The following is a 13,009-nucleotide window of genomic DNA, read 5'->3' as shown; positions in this document are numbered from 1 at the left end:
TAGGAGGGCCCAGGGAGCTGGCTGTGCCTCCTGTTAGGAGCGGATGGGCGCAGGCGGCCTCATCTGGGTGCGCTGGAGGAGAGAGGCAGCTGTGTGGACGGGCAAGCCAGAAACGCGCGTCCCTGAGCGGCCTTGCAGAGGGCTGTGTGAGGGCTGTGTGAGCGTCTTGGCTTCTGCAAGTGTACCTCACCGGTTCAAATCCCACCCTCACCTCTTATCCTCCCTGGGCCCCGTCTCCCTGCCTGTGAGGCAGGGATGGTGGTGGAATCCACTTTGTCGCTTGCTGGGAGCGATGACTAGCGCGTGAAGCACTTAGAACAGCATCTGTGATGCTGAGATGAGGGTAGATGACCACCCGAAAAGGCAAGGGGACATTCTTCCAATTTCTCAGGTGAGAAAAAGAGGCAGATGCAGCATTTGCTCAGGGAGGTAGAGCCTGTCTATTGCCCAAGCTAACACTGTACCACCCGGCCTCTGGGAAACCCTGGCCTCTCGGTAGGAACAGCTAGGTATCCAGTGACCACATGATGCAGAGACAGAAAAGGGAGAGTCTGATGGGTGGAGCCCTGGCTGGGGCTGGGAAGGGTGCCAAAGGCAAACCAATGTCCCCTCCTTTACTGTTCAGTCTCTAAGGGATACTTTTAACCAACACCCAACCAGGTGCTGGGGTCAGGGAGGGGAGGATGGAGAGCCTCTCTGTAGAATGGGCAGGGACAGCCTGAGATGCTCTAAAAGCCAGGGAGGGACTTCCCTGGTGGCACAGTGGTTAAGAATCCACCTGCCAATGCAGGGGACATGGGTTCGAGCCCTGGTCCGGGAAGATCCCACATGCCGTGGAGCAGCTAAGCCCATGAGCCACAACTACTGAGCCCACGCACCATAACTACTGAAGCCCATGTGCCTAGAGCCCATGCTCCGCAACAAGAGAAGCCCATGCACCGCAACGAAGAGTAGCCCCTGCTTACTGCAACTAGAGAAAGCCCGCGTGCAGCAACGAAGACCCAACGCAGCCAAAAATAAATTTTAAAAAATTATTTAAAATAAATAAATAAAAGTCAGGGAAGTCTTTCCCCTGGAAAACATTCCCTCGGGGGATCTGTCAGGTGATGGCTGCAATGTCCGCTGTTAGAGAGCCATTTCTTTGGCTCAATGTTTGATTTTCTTTTAAAAGCAGAGCCCTCACTGGCAGAGGAGAAGACGAATTAGCCTTGATTCCGAATTCTGTGAGTTGCATGCAACAGGTTTTAAGGAAAGTATGGGAGAAAGCTTTAGGGATGCCTCCTGTCTGAAAGGAAAGAGCCATGACAGCAAAGGTTACAGAGACCAGCCAGTTTTCCGCGCTGCCCCGATTCCAGCTGTGCTGGGCTTGGGTGGCTCCTCACATTTTCCACAGTGTCTTCTCTGCTGTGTCTCCTGTGAATCTCTGAACAACCCTGTGAAGCAGGGATCGTCCCCATTTTACAGATGAGGAAAGAGAAGGGTACTCCCCATTCTCTAATGGTTCCATGCAGAGCAGCCAACGTTGGGAGAGGGGGCGCTCCTGGGCCCAAGTGCTTCCTATCTCACCTCTGCTTTGTGTCATGGGGGACGGGGCAGAGCTGGAGGGAAGGGGAGGAGGTACAGAAAACGAAGGCCCCATAAATGTGACAAGGGTCTGCCCACCCTAGAGGGCTGGGATAGTGCTCTGCATTCAGGCTGGCCACGTTAAATTTGGTTAGTTAATTGCTGAGACCCACGCTGACTAACGAGGGGGCCCCTGCCTCTCCCTCTGCCTGGAGTGCTCAGCCAGGCGTCCCTGGTCCTCTGATCCCTTAGCTCTCAGCGGTCACTCTCCAGACAGGCTTCCCATTCCACACCATTGCTCTCCGCCTTGCACCCTGCCTAACCTTCATCGGCGCCCCTGACGGTTTCTTGTCTGTAATCTCTTCCCCTCACTAGCATGTTATTCTTCCTAGCACCTGAATCAGTGCCTGGTACGGAGGTGGTGTTCAGTAAATGAATGAATGAATGAGCAGGTGATGAATGAACTGGGCACTTTCTCCTGCCACCCCACACTGACCGGAGGGAGGTGTCCGAGGGGCACACGCTGATTCCAGCCACTTAATCCTGACATTCAATAAAACAGAGTAGGTGGTGTCCTTAGTAACAGGCCATGTGGGCCCTCCTATGAAGGCTCCAGTGGAACCTGTGAAGTGTTTAAAAGACAGAGATGTAGCATCAGCTCATTTACGCGGATGAGAAGCTGTCCTGGGGATGACGTTCAGCTGCATTTTCATGAAAATGACATTGCAGGATTCTGACCAGCTCTCATCCACTCCATTTCTGCTTCTGTTTCTAGGGTTTAGCGTGATTAAGAGACTAAAGGAAGGAAAAGCAGTCTCTAGACGCTCATAATAAAACCAGGACCCATGGCAATAGCTACTAAAACCAGGACCCATGGCAATAGTTACTGTCTGTGGACTGCTCGCTGCGTGCCGAGCGCCAGACCAGGAAGCTGGGTTGTGTTATTCTCACCTAATCCTACATCAGCCCGTGTACAGATGAGAAAAGTAGGGCTTCAACCAGCTGGCGTTCTGCCCTCACAGTTTCCTTTTCTTTCCAGGTCCTGGGGTTGCTCAGAGTGGACAGTCAGACTCACCCAGGACATTGTGCCCAGTCACCTCAGTTCGCTCTTTTCTAAGCTCTGAGGGTCATCCTGCAAAATGGGGGCAATGACGTCTCCTCCTTTTGGAAAACCTGCCTTGTTCTCCGGCATCTTGGGAGTTTCCCAGCCTGCTTTGGTCCAGGTCTGGCTTGGTGTGCTCAGCAAATCAAATGCAAGTAAGGCCTGGCCTTCTAGCTCCCATCTCCCCAACCCTGTCACAGTCTCTCCCCAGCAGTGCCTGCACTGGCTCATGGCCACGTCTGTCTAGTGGGCTGCGTGCCAGAGGGTTTTCACGGGTTGTCCGGGATCATATGCTAAAAGCTCAGTGCCTGACAGGGAGGACACTCAGTAAACCACAGTTGCCCTGCACTATTTTTCTGTTTCTGATTCATTTCCTACTCTTGCTTATGCCCCCCTGTGTCATTTTTCCATGCCACCATCTAAAGTGACACACACGCTCCCTCTGAGGGGTGAAGATACCATGAGGTGGGAATTCCCTGGGGGTCCAGTGGTTAGGACTCCGTGCTTTCATTGCCAGGGGCACGGGTTCAATTCCTGGTCGGGGAACTAAGATCCCGCAAGCTGCATGGGACTGCCAAAAAGAAAAAAGAAAAAAAGATACAAGAGGTATACTCCAATAAAGATGTTAAAAAAAAAAAAAAAAGATACACGAGGGAGGAATCCCGTGTCCCAGGCACTGGCCAAACACAGTGTAACTTCCTGCAGAGGGCTCAACAGCCAGCAGCCTGAAGGCGTCAGGCCTCCCAGGAGCCCAGTTGACAGGATAGGAACATTCCGGGCTCCTTTCAGCAGCATGTGGACAGAGCCCCACAGGGAAATGTACACAGGAGACCTGGATTCTGTTCCTGTCTAGCTCTGAGGTTTATTCCCTAGGTGTCCCTAGGTGACTGTTGGGGGCAGTCCTCCCGGTGGAAGCTGACATGGGAGAGGATGGCTGCCGAGCTCTAACCTCCAGCTCGTAGAAGACATTTTCTCCCCACTTGCGGACATTCGTCAGGACATCGGAGTTCTCACCCTTCTTCTGCTCCTAACTTGTTATGTGACCTGAGGTAGGTCACTTAGCCTCTCTGAGACTCACTTTCCTCTCCGACAGGGGGAGGGTGATGGGCTGGGCTCAACTCTAGAACCGTGAGACTCAAGTCTGCCTTTTAGGGTCACCTGTGGACATTTTCGGCAACCAGACTCCACTGCAGGCCAATCAGAGTGGTCCCTCGGTATCCGCCGGGCATTATTCCCAGGACCGCCCCCCCACCCCCGCCCCCGGTGGATACAAAAATATGGGGATGCTCCAATCCCTTATATTAAATGGCATAGTACCGTCGGCCCTCCGTATCCACAAGTTCCGTATTCGCGAATATGCAGGGTTGGCGACTGCACCTGAGAATCTGGGGGAGCGGTCCCGGGGGTTCCCATGCACTTGGGAGGGAGGGGAATTCTGGAATGGATGGCTCCTCCCTCCCCCTCTCCCAGCGTTGACCTTGGTAAAGGCCCAAGCCCCACCCCCCGCCCCACCCATCTTCTCCACGCCCACCTTGTACTGTTTGCCACGGATACGTTTCCCGACTCAAGGATGGATGTGTTTAAGCCCAAAGCCCCTGAGAGTGGAAAATGTCAACTCACTTTCTCATCCTGCTTCCGTGGGTGACTGGATGTGGGCTCTTGCGGGGACAGGCCCTGTGGGCCCAGGTTGCTGTGGGGCTGACTCAGGGACTGTGGGCCTCCAGGAGAAGGTGGGCAGGTCCTGAGGACATCTGAAGGCTTCACAAAAGACAGTGACAACAGACCTCTGTATTTGCGAGTTTTCAAAAGGGGGAATTCCTGCCTGTCATAAGCTCTCCTTCTCTGATGCTGACGGTTTCTTATTGTTGTTAGAGGTGATTATTTGCACACAGGAATGAAAAATGACCCCTCTGCTCTTTCTCTGCTGGCTGAGAAGCAGGACATCTGCTAGCTCCAGGGCCACCATCAGTGGGAATGGAAAACATCAACTTCCTTCTATTTCCCAATCTCTGGCCTTGTTTTTCTCCTTCTTTCCTTTCTTATCATTTCTTTGGCCTTTCATCTCCTTTCCCATTCTTCTCTTCAGTCTTCACACCATAATGTTTACTTAGTTTTGAATGTTCTCTGCTGGTTGAGAGTTGGCTTGGTCCAGGCTAAGTGGAAATAAACAGGGTTAGATCTGTTCTGTGCTGAGAAGGATGAAGATAAAGATCGATGCCAGATATGGTCGTGATGATGAAATTTGGGGGCAGAGGGCACCAGGAAGGGACGGACCCGTTCACAGGAGACGTGTCATTCACTCTTATTAGCATGTGCAGCACAGAGTGAGACAGAGATGTGATTCCAGCATGCTCCAGTACAGCGTTTCTCAGAGTGTGGTACCCAGACTAGCAGTGTCAGCATCACCCGAGACCTTGTTAGAAATGCAAGTTCTCAGGTTCTATCCCAGACCTGCTGAATCAGAAGTTCTGGGGGTAGAGCCTGGGAATCTGTTTTAACAAGCTCTAGGTGATTCTGATGCATCTTGAAATTTAAAAACCATCGCTTCTAGTGTGTAGATATCTCGATTGTTATCATTAAGGGAACGATTGTTTGTTGATTTGGAAATGGCCATGGGGGACCCCAGATGTCTGAGGAAGGCTGAGTAGGAGACAAGGGGGAGGACCAAGGAGGAGTGAGAGGTGGGGTATTCACAGCAGGGGAGACTGTTGTGTTCCATTAAGGACTTGCATTGGTTAAGGGGAAGCCTGATTGGTTAGGGGGAGGCTGATTTGGGGAGTCAGGAAACTGGGAGAATTTAATTCAAAGAAAAAAATCCTTGTTCCCGAGGGTGATTTTTGCACGATCCAAATAAAATAACTAAATAACTCTGCTCGGTTCCAGAGCAAAGGCTAAGCGAAGAAACCACTTGGTTCTTAAATGATTTCTGATAAATCGAGAAGAGTGTTGCTTCCAAAAATTACGGACCTTTCAAATACACAAAAAACTTCAGAGAGCAATATAAAAATACATGAAGAGTGATTTAACAGTGACAACATTTAACTCACAGTAGATGAGAGCATTTTATCATATTGGCTTCAGATCTTTTTAAAGAAGATGCGGTTGGATGCCCCACCGTCCACCCCCATTGTTTACTAGGTTTCACACATTAACATAAATGGAGGGATTCTGCGGTCCTCTTTCTTCTCTCCATGTTGTTGATTCTGTCTTTGTTGCTACCCGTGGGTGTGGCTCATTTTCGTTGCCGGGTGGTAGGTGTTTCGTCACATGGACCCGTTTCATCCTCATGGGCATTTAAGTGAAGATGCTGTACAGTGTTTCCATGTATTCACGTGGGATAGTAAACACTGGACGTGGGAAATTATCTTTGAATATATTTAAAAAGAGGTTTGGGGGTTTTTTTCTTCCAATTTAAGTATAAAGGTCTCCAGATACACAGCTGGGGCTACGTTATCAGTTTTCCAAGAAAAAATGTCTTTGTCCGTCAACCCATTCTTTTCTTCCTACACTCATTCAGCCAGCCGTTGTTGAGCAGGTACCCCGGGCCAGGCACTGTGCTGGGTGCTGGGAAACAGGGGGCCAAATCCTAGAGGTCCATAGAGACTGCAGAGTCGGGATGCCTGGAGCTTCTGCCTTTGTGGAGGCGGCAGAATATCTGTCCAGTTGCCTGGGCAACTCCAACCTGGAAAATGAATGAGCCCATCACATTCCATCCACGTGTTTCTAGTTTTCCTAGAACCCCAGCTGCTTCACGGAAACAGGCCCCTACCCCCGCCCCAAGAGTCCCAAGTGTTAGAACTGATGGCAGCTCCCTGGATTTGGAGGACCCACCCTCCCCGGGGCGCTGGACTCTGCCTGCCAGCTGCTCCGAAGTGAACTATTGACTCTGTCCAGCCAGAGGCCCATATTCAGTAAACAAAGATTCTTTCATGCATTACTTTTGAGAGTCCACTATTGCCAGACCCTCTAAGGGGCACCAGGGATATATCAGTGGCTCAGACTGACTCGGCCCTACCCAGGGGAGACCCACAAGGGGAGGGCCACACCACAGAGATGGGGGTGGGGAGGACAGAGACCATGGGAGCACTGAGGGGGCCCTAACATAGTCCTGGGGGGACAGGAGAAGCCCTGCAGCCTGGGACGGGAGGAAGGAAGGAGGAGATAGGCTGTGGTGTTAATCTGACGCAGCAGCGTGACTGGGCTAGGGGATGCCCAGATAGCAGGCGAAATATCTCTGGGGATGACTGTTAGGGTGTTTCCGGAAGAGACTAGCGTTTGAACCAGTAGACTGAGTAAAGCAGAGGTCCGCTCCAGCGTGGGTGGCATCATCCCCCCACCCCAAGGCACCCGAAAAGAACAAGAAGCCAGAGGAAGGGTGAACTCACTCTCTCTCTGCTTGAGCTGAGACATCCGTCTTCTGCTGCCTGCAGACATCACTCATGGTTCTCTGCCTTTCAAACTCAGATCAGGACTTAACCATCAACCCCGCCCCCCACTTCTCAGGCCTTTGGACTCGGGCCGAATTACGCCGCCAGCCCTCTTGGTCCTTCAGCTGGTGGACAACCGGTCACGGGACTTTTCAACCTCTGTAACATGTGAGCCAATCCGTAGACTAAATCTCCTCTTGTATATGTCTCTGTATGTCCTGTTGGTTCTGTTGCTCTGCTGACCCCTGACTAATCCACAGGCCAAGGTGGAGGAAATGAGACCCAGCTGGAGCACGGGCCAGAGCCTGGCCACTGCAAGGATCTGAAAAGAATTCAGGGCAGGGGCCAAAGGACTAAGGGTGGCAGGGCAGTCCGGGAAGAGACAGGCCTCCTCCCAAATTCTGTTCCTGATTTGCGCCAGAAAGGCAGACAAGCGAAAGCCGGGCACGAGTCAATTCTCAGCCTATCCCCTGTGCCTGGAGCTCTCTCCTGGGTGGGGCGATGGCATACAGGGCGCTCCTGATGGGTTGCCTCTTGCACCTTTCAAAGCTTTCCAGCCACTGATGGGGGTGGAGGAGGTGGGGAGGGTGGGGGTGCACCATCACCTCCCGGCTGAGAGATCCCGCGCTCAGCAAACGTGTGCACGCGAGCCTTATCCCCCGTGTTTATTTATAAAATTGTTTGAGATGCTGGTCCATTTGGTGACCAAACACTGGGCCTGTCCTTCCGTGTAGCTGACAGTGGGCCGACTGGCAGATGCTGCGGTTGAGGATCAGGGCTGCAGACAATGGAGGCTTTAATCCTATGAGCGGTTCGAAGCCAAGTCTGGAATTAAGGATGACTCTTTACCCAACGCACACTCTTACCCAACAAATCAGTGAGATGGCGTGATGTCTGGAGACCTGAAGCATGTCTGTCCGTCTCAGATGTGATGGAGCTGGTGGAGGCCACAGGTTCAGGTCGTAAACTTTGCACTTTACTTGAAGCCCTTTTCTGGTTCTGTTAGTGGCTCTAATGCCATACTTACACTTAACTTTAAAATGATTTTACATCTCCAGTTTCCTTGGGGTGTGCAGATGAATAAGCCCAGATAGAGGGGTTTTCATGTCCAGTTATCATTTGGGGTGAAGCTTCCACTGTAACTGCATGCAGTCCTGCTGAAGAAAATAATCAAAGCTGACGGGAAGCAGCCTTTCTCCCCAAGGGGAGAAAGAGCCCTTGGTCTGCCTTGGGGCTGAGCTTCCTTCCCCAAAAGAAATCGTTCCCTGCTGACTGCAAGTTTCTGTCCTGTTTATTGTTCTGTTTAGAAGTCTGGGAAGACAGGAGGAAGTTGCAGAAGTACCTCCAAACCATTGATTCTGGGGCCTGGTGAGGGGAATCTGTCAGCATTCACTGCAGACTCCACCCAGACCCACTGGGATGAAGATTTTCCCAGGGATGGGTTAAGAGCCACCTCCAGGGGTGTCTGTACTCGCCGGCGTTGATCTGACAGTCACCGACTTCTCTCTTTGCCAAGATCCCCTCCACCCACTTATGAGACCAAAATTCCCCCTTTACCACCTTCTCCTTCTTGTTGCCCCAGAATGGGGGAACTCACAGTGAGCACACGGGGACACAGGTCCAAAAATAGACTAGACCAATGGCAGCAGGAAGAGAACTGCAAAGGGGTTGATGATTGCATCAGTAATCAGCACGAGTGCAGCTCTGAACCTCCTGGTAAGGAAAGGGAAAAAGAAAGGAAAACAGGATGGTATGCGGCCCTTATTGTCTAATAAAGGAAAACACACCAGTTCTTCAGGGAACTTTTTTTTCCCTGGCAACGAATTCTTGGAAGAATTTATGTGACAGAACACTGCAGGGAAGCATCCTTGTGTTGGGAAGGAAGCCACCTAGTCCGAGGGGCTTTGGAAATTCCAGGCGTGTATGTGGGACGGGGGCCAGGCCAGGCCGCCATCATGGTCCAGCGGGCTCCAGGGAGGGCGGTGCTGGGGGGGGCGGTGATCAGAGGATGTTCCCCCGGGATGGGGGAAGGAGCTGGGGTGATGCCCCCAGGTACTAGAGGCAGAGGCCAAGTACCTCTGTTATATCCCGGCTGGAGCAGGCGAATCACAAAGCTCAGAATAAGTGGTCCTCGATTCACCAAAGCCAGAGACGCAGCCCTGGGCATCTGGGAGAAAGAAAGGAGCCCGGGGAACTCCTGAGGGATAAGGGCTGCAGCTCTCGGGACTCTTCAGGCTCTGGGTCCTAGGGTGGGTCAAGGCTGAGAAAGGGATGCTTGAAGGGAAGAAGAAAGAGGGAAGGAAGGGAAGGGAGGAGGGGAGGGAGAGGCAGAAAGAAGTGGGAAGCTGGATGGAGGGAGAGCAGGACGGAGGGCACAGGGGACATGGGTCCCGGCAGGAGACAAGGCCGAGGCTGTGACGAGGCCTTCTGCTGCTTCTGCTGTCTGGCTTCCGGTGACCGTCCAGGGGCATCACGGAATAAAAACTTAGCAGCGAGGGCGGGCTGGCGGGTGTGGAATGTTGTTCAGGGCGGAGGCTTCACAAGCTGTCTTCTAGGGAGGGTCCAGGCTAAGAGGGGAGGCCGGGGCCTTCAGGGGAAGGATTGCATAAAGGGGTCTGGGAAGGGTTTTGCTGGGGACGTAGACCTGGGTTTGCGGGTGGGTCTTGTAGAAGCCGTGGGTGATTCTGCCTCATGTTCCCCTCATGCCCTAAACAGCCCCCCACTCCCCGCTGCAACATGTGTTAAAGTCACATCCGTTTTGGGGGAGGAGGGAAGAGACATATCAGCAGAACGAAGGGTTAAATAAGTGACTGGGAGACAGAGCGTGTGAGGATTCGTCCATCTGAGGAGTCAGAGAGGAGGGGCTATGGCTCGGGCCTCGTCTGAAGGAGGCGGTGAGGCCTCCACCAGGCTGGGAGGTCTAAGGACAGATGGAGACAGGAGGCGGTCCACCTGCTTCTCTGCCGTCCGACTTCTCCACCTGCTGGTGTGGCTCAAGCTCCCCCAGGCCACCCCCAGGAGGGGCAGGCTCTGGGGGTCTTGGTCCCCAGTGGGGCCCCCCTGCCTGGGCGTTGGATGGGCGCCCACCTTCCGCCTCAGCTCACATCTGAGGAGCCCCCTGCACCAGGCAGAGCTTAGGAAATCCACTTCAGCTGTCCCCACAGACCCTTCACGCCGCATGGACGGCACAACCTGGCCACCCAGGACTCGAGAGGACTCAGCATGGCTGAGGACCTCCCCACCACCCCAGCTCCCCCGCAAGCCAGAGGAAGCAAAGATGCTTCAGGGAACAGAAAAGCATCTCAAGAGATGCTCAGGGACTTCCCTGGTGGTCCAGTGGTAAAGAATCCACCTTCTAATGCGGGGGACTCGGGTTCGATCCCTGGGGAGGGAACTAAGATCCAACATGCTGCGGGGCAGCTAAGCCCATGTGCCACAGCTACTGAGCTCGCGCACCTCAACTAGAGAGAGAAAACCCACCGCCACAACTAGAGAGAAGCCCGTGTGCCACAACGAAGAGCCCGTGTGCTGCAACGAAAGATCTCTCGCACCGCAACTAAGACCCGACACAGCCCAAAATAAATTAAATAAGTAATAAAATAAATCTTAAAAAAAAAAAAAAAAGAGAGAGAGATGCTCAATTTGACTCCTTTGAGATTTCTGGAAGAGGTTCTATCCCCAAACCAAACAACTCACCCACCAAACTGCAAATGTCAACGTCATTGTAGACAGGAAAAGAAGATACGTAGATCACACTTGCGTGAGCTGTGAAATCTCTCACCCCAGGGTCTTCCCTGTTCTCCTGTACGCACCCCTCCCTTCTGTACCGAATTTAGAGCAAACTGTAATTTGCAAGTAGATTTCAAATGTTTAAATATATGAACCACGGTTTGTTTAGCAGGAGTGAAAAATTAATTTTTCTACATTTAAACATCTTGAAATTTTTATAGAAACTTACGTTTTCATCAGAAAAATAAAACGATCTAGTTCTACTAGAAATCACATTTTCTAGAAACTTCGAATTTCCCCCAGACAAAGCCCCCAGGGTCGAGGTTTGCTGTTGGTGTCAACAGCTGAGCAGTGTTCTCGAAGTGGCCATGACTCAGCTGATTCAAAATAAACCTGAGTGTGAATTCTCCCCTCCCAAGATTCGGATCTCATCCTCGGTACCCACCCCGTGGCCACCGCGTCACCTCCGTAACATCTGCTCAGGAATGTCGCAATTCTCCCTGACTCACGGGGGAAGCACAGGCTGCAAGTGGCCGAGGAGCTCACACACGTGGGGTGGGCAGCACGTCACCTGCAGGGTGAGTCAGCAGCCAACAGATGCGTCCCAGGAAGAGGGGCAGAAAAAACAAGCGAGGGGCTCGTCCCTGGGAAAACGCGATGGCATGTTTGTTTTATGATTTTGGTGGAATGCTGCTGGTCAGGAGTGAATTGTCATATTCTTCAACCAAGTTGGTCGAAATAGAAACAGCTGGTTCTCTGGGCAGGCAGAGGTCAAGGCTGTGTGCCCTTGTGCCCCGGACCAGCCCGTGTGCTGTCAGGGGGCAGGGGTCGGAGGCTCTCCTTCCCTCCGCGGGCTCGGGTCGGCTCCCACCCCTGCAGTTCCTCCTGTCACATTCACAGGGCCCCTTGTGACTGCAAAAAGGGAACTCTCAGCCAGGACACAAAGCGAGTGTTTTGAACTCACTGTCAGGGCTTCCTCTGACCCTGCCCTGCCGACAGTCCCGCCACCTGCTTTGGAAATAGGACACAGGCTCAAGTGGCAGGCTCCCCACTCTCCCAGGCCCATCACAATGCAGAGCTGAGAGCGGCAAGAGTTTGAGCTTCTGAGTTTGGAAGGTCAGGGTGATCCCAGCTCCGGAGAGCTCTGACTGGGTGTCGTCATGGCCAAAGTTACGGTGTGTGTGTGTGTGGGGGGGGGGGGCGGGGCACGTTTAGCACAGCTTAGCTCTCGAATACACACACAGAGGAGGGTGTCAGCGCCATAGTCCATGTGATCCGTGTGACAGCCGAGTCCTCCAGAGGGTCCCCTTCTGAGAACGAGAGGGTCCTCGGCCTTTGGGAGTGCTGGGGGCCAGGTGCAGCCACTCAGAGTATCTGTTATGTGTCAGACCCTCTCTGGGCCCAAAGCTGCTCCAGGTGGGGGGAGGGAGCGCCCAGGAAGTGGGAGGCTGGTGCTCTCAGGAGCCCCTGGAAGAGGCTCCGGGGCTGAGGGTCAGGCGATCGTCATCAAGGTTGGGCTTCAGACAAGGCCCATCAGAAGGAAGCTTTTGCCCTGAGCTTTGAAAGTTGAATCCAAAGCTCCCCGATTTGAATTCTTTTTCTTTTGTCCGTCTCTCAAATTCTGGCTTTCTCCGCCTGGTCCCTCCACAGCCCAGGACCTTAGTCCAGCTCCCTGATACCTAAAGCCTCCTACCCGGGTCCTGCCCAGGCCTGGCCGCTCGTCTGCCTCTCACTCTGCGGTTGCATCCGTCGTGTCTCCTCGCTGGGAGAATCTGCCTTCTAAGAGCCCCCAGTGCTTAGTTATTACGGTCGTGACTTCTGACCGTTTCCCGAAAATGCACACAAATAAAAGCATAAAAGAAAGACACAATTTTAGGACGTTGAAGGCACCTTGAATCTAGGTTAGGTGCCACTGGATGCATTAACCTCTGACCCATATACATAAGTCCCCACACCCACGCCAAGCTTTCTGGCAGCAAGTGTGAAATGAGCCCTCATTAGGATCTTTCTTGAGCCTGACCTACGTTTTTGAGAATCTAATGAAAACCATGGATTTTTTTCCCCCATAAAAATGCACATATCCTAATACATCTAAAATTTAGCATTCATTTTCAGAAGTTTCACACTCCTCCTGCTGTTCATGAAGATTCAGCTCTGCTTTCTGATAGCATTCAATTAATTCTGAGTC

The sequence above is a fragment of the Orcinus orca genome, chromosome 13 (assembly GCF_937001465.1).
Source record: "Orcinus orca chromosome 13, mOrcOrc1.1, whole genome shotgun sequence".
NCBI lineage: Eukaryota > Metazoa > Chordata > Mammalia > Artiodactyla > Delphinidae > Orcinus > Orcinus orca.
The sequence above is the reverse complement of the archived record's forward strand: the minus strand, read 5'-3'. Positions refer to the sequence as shown.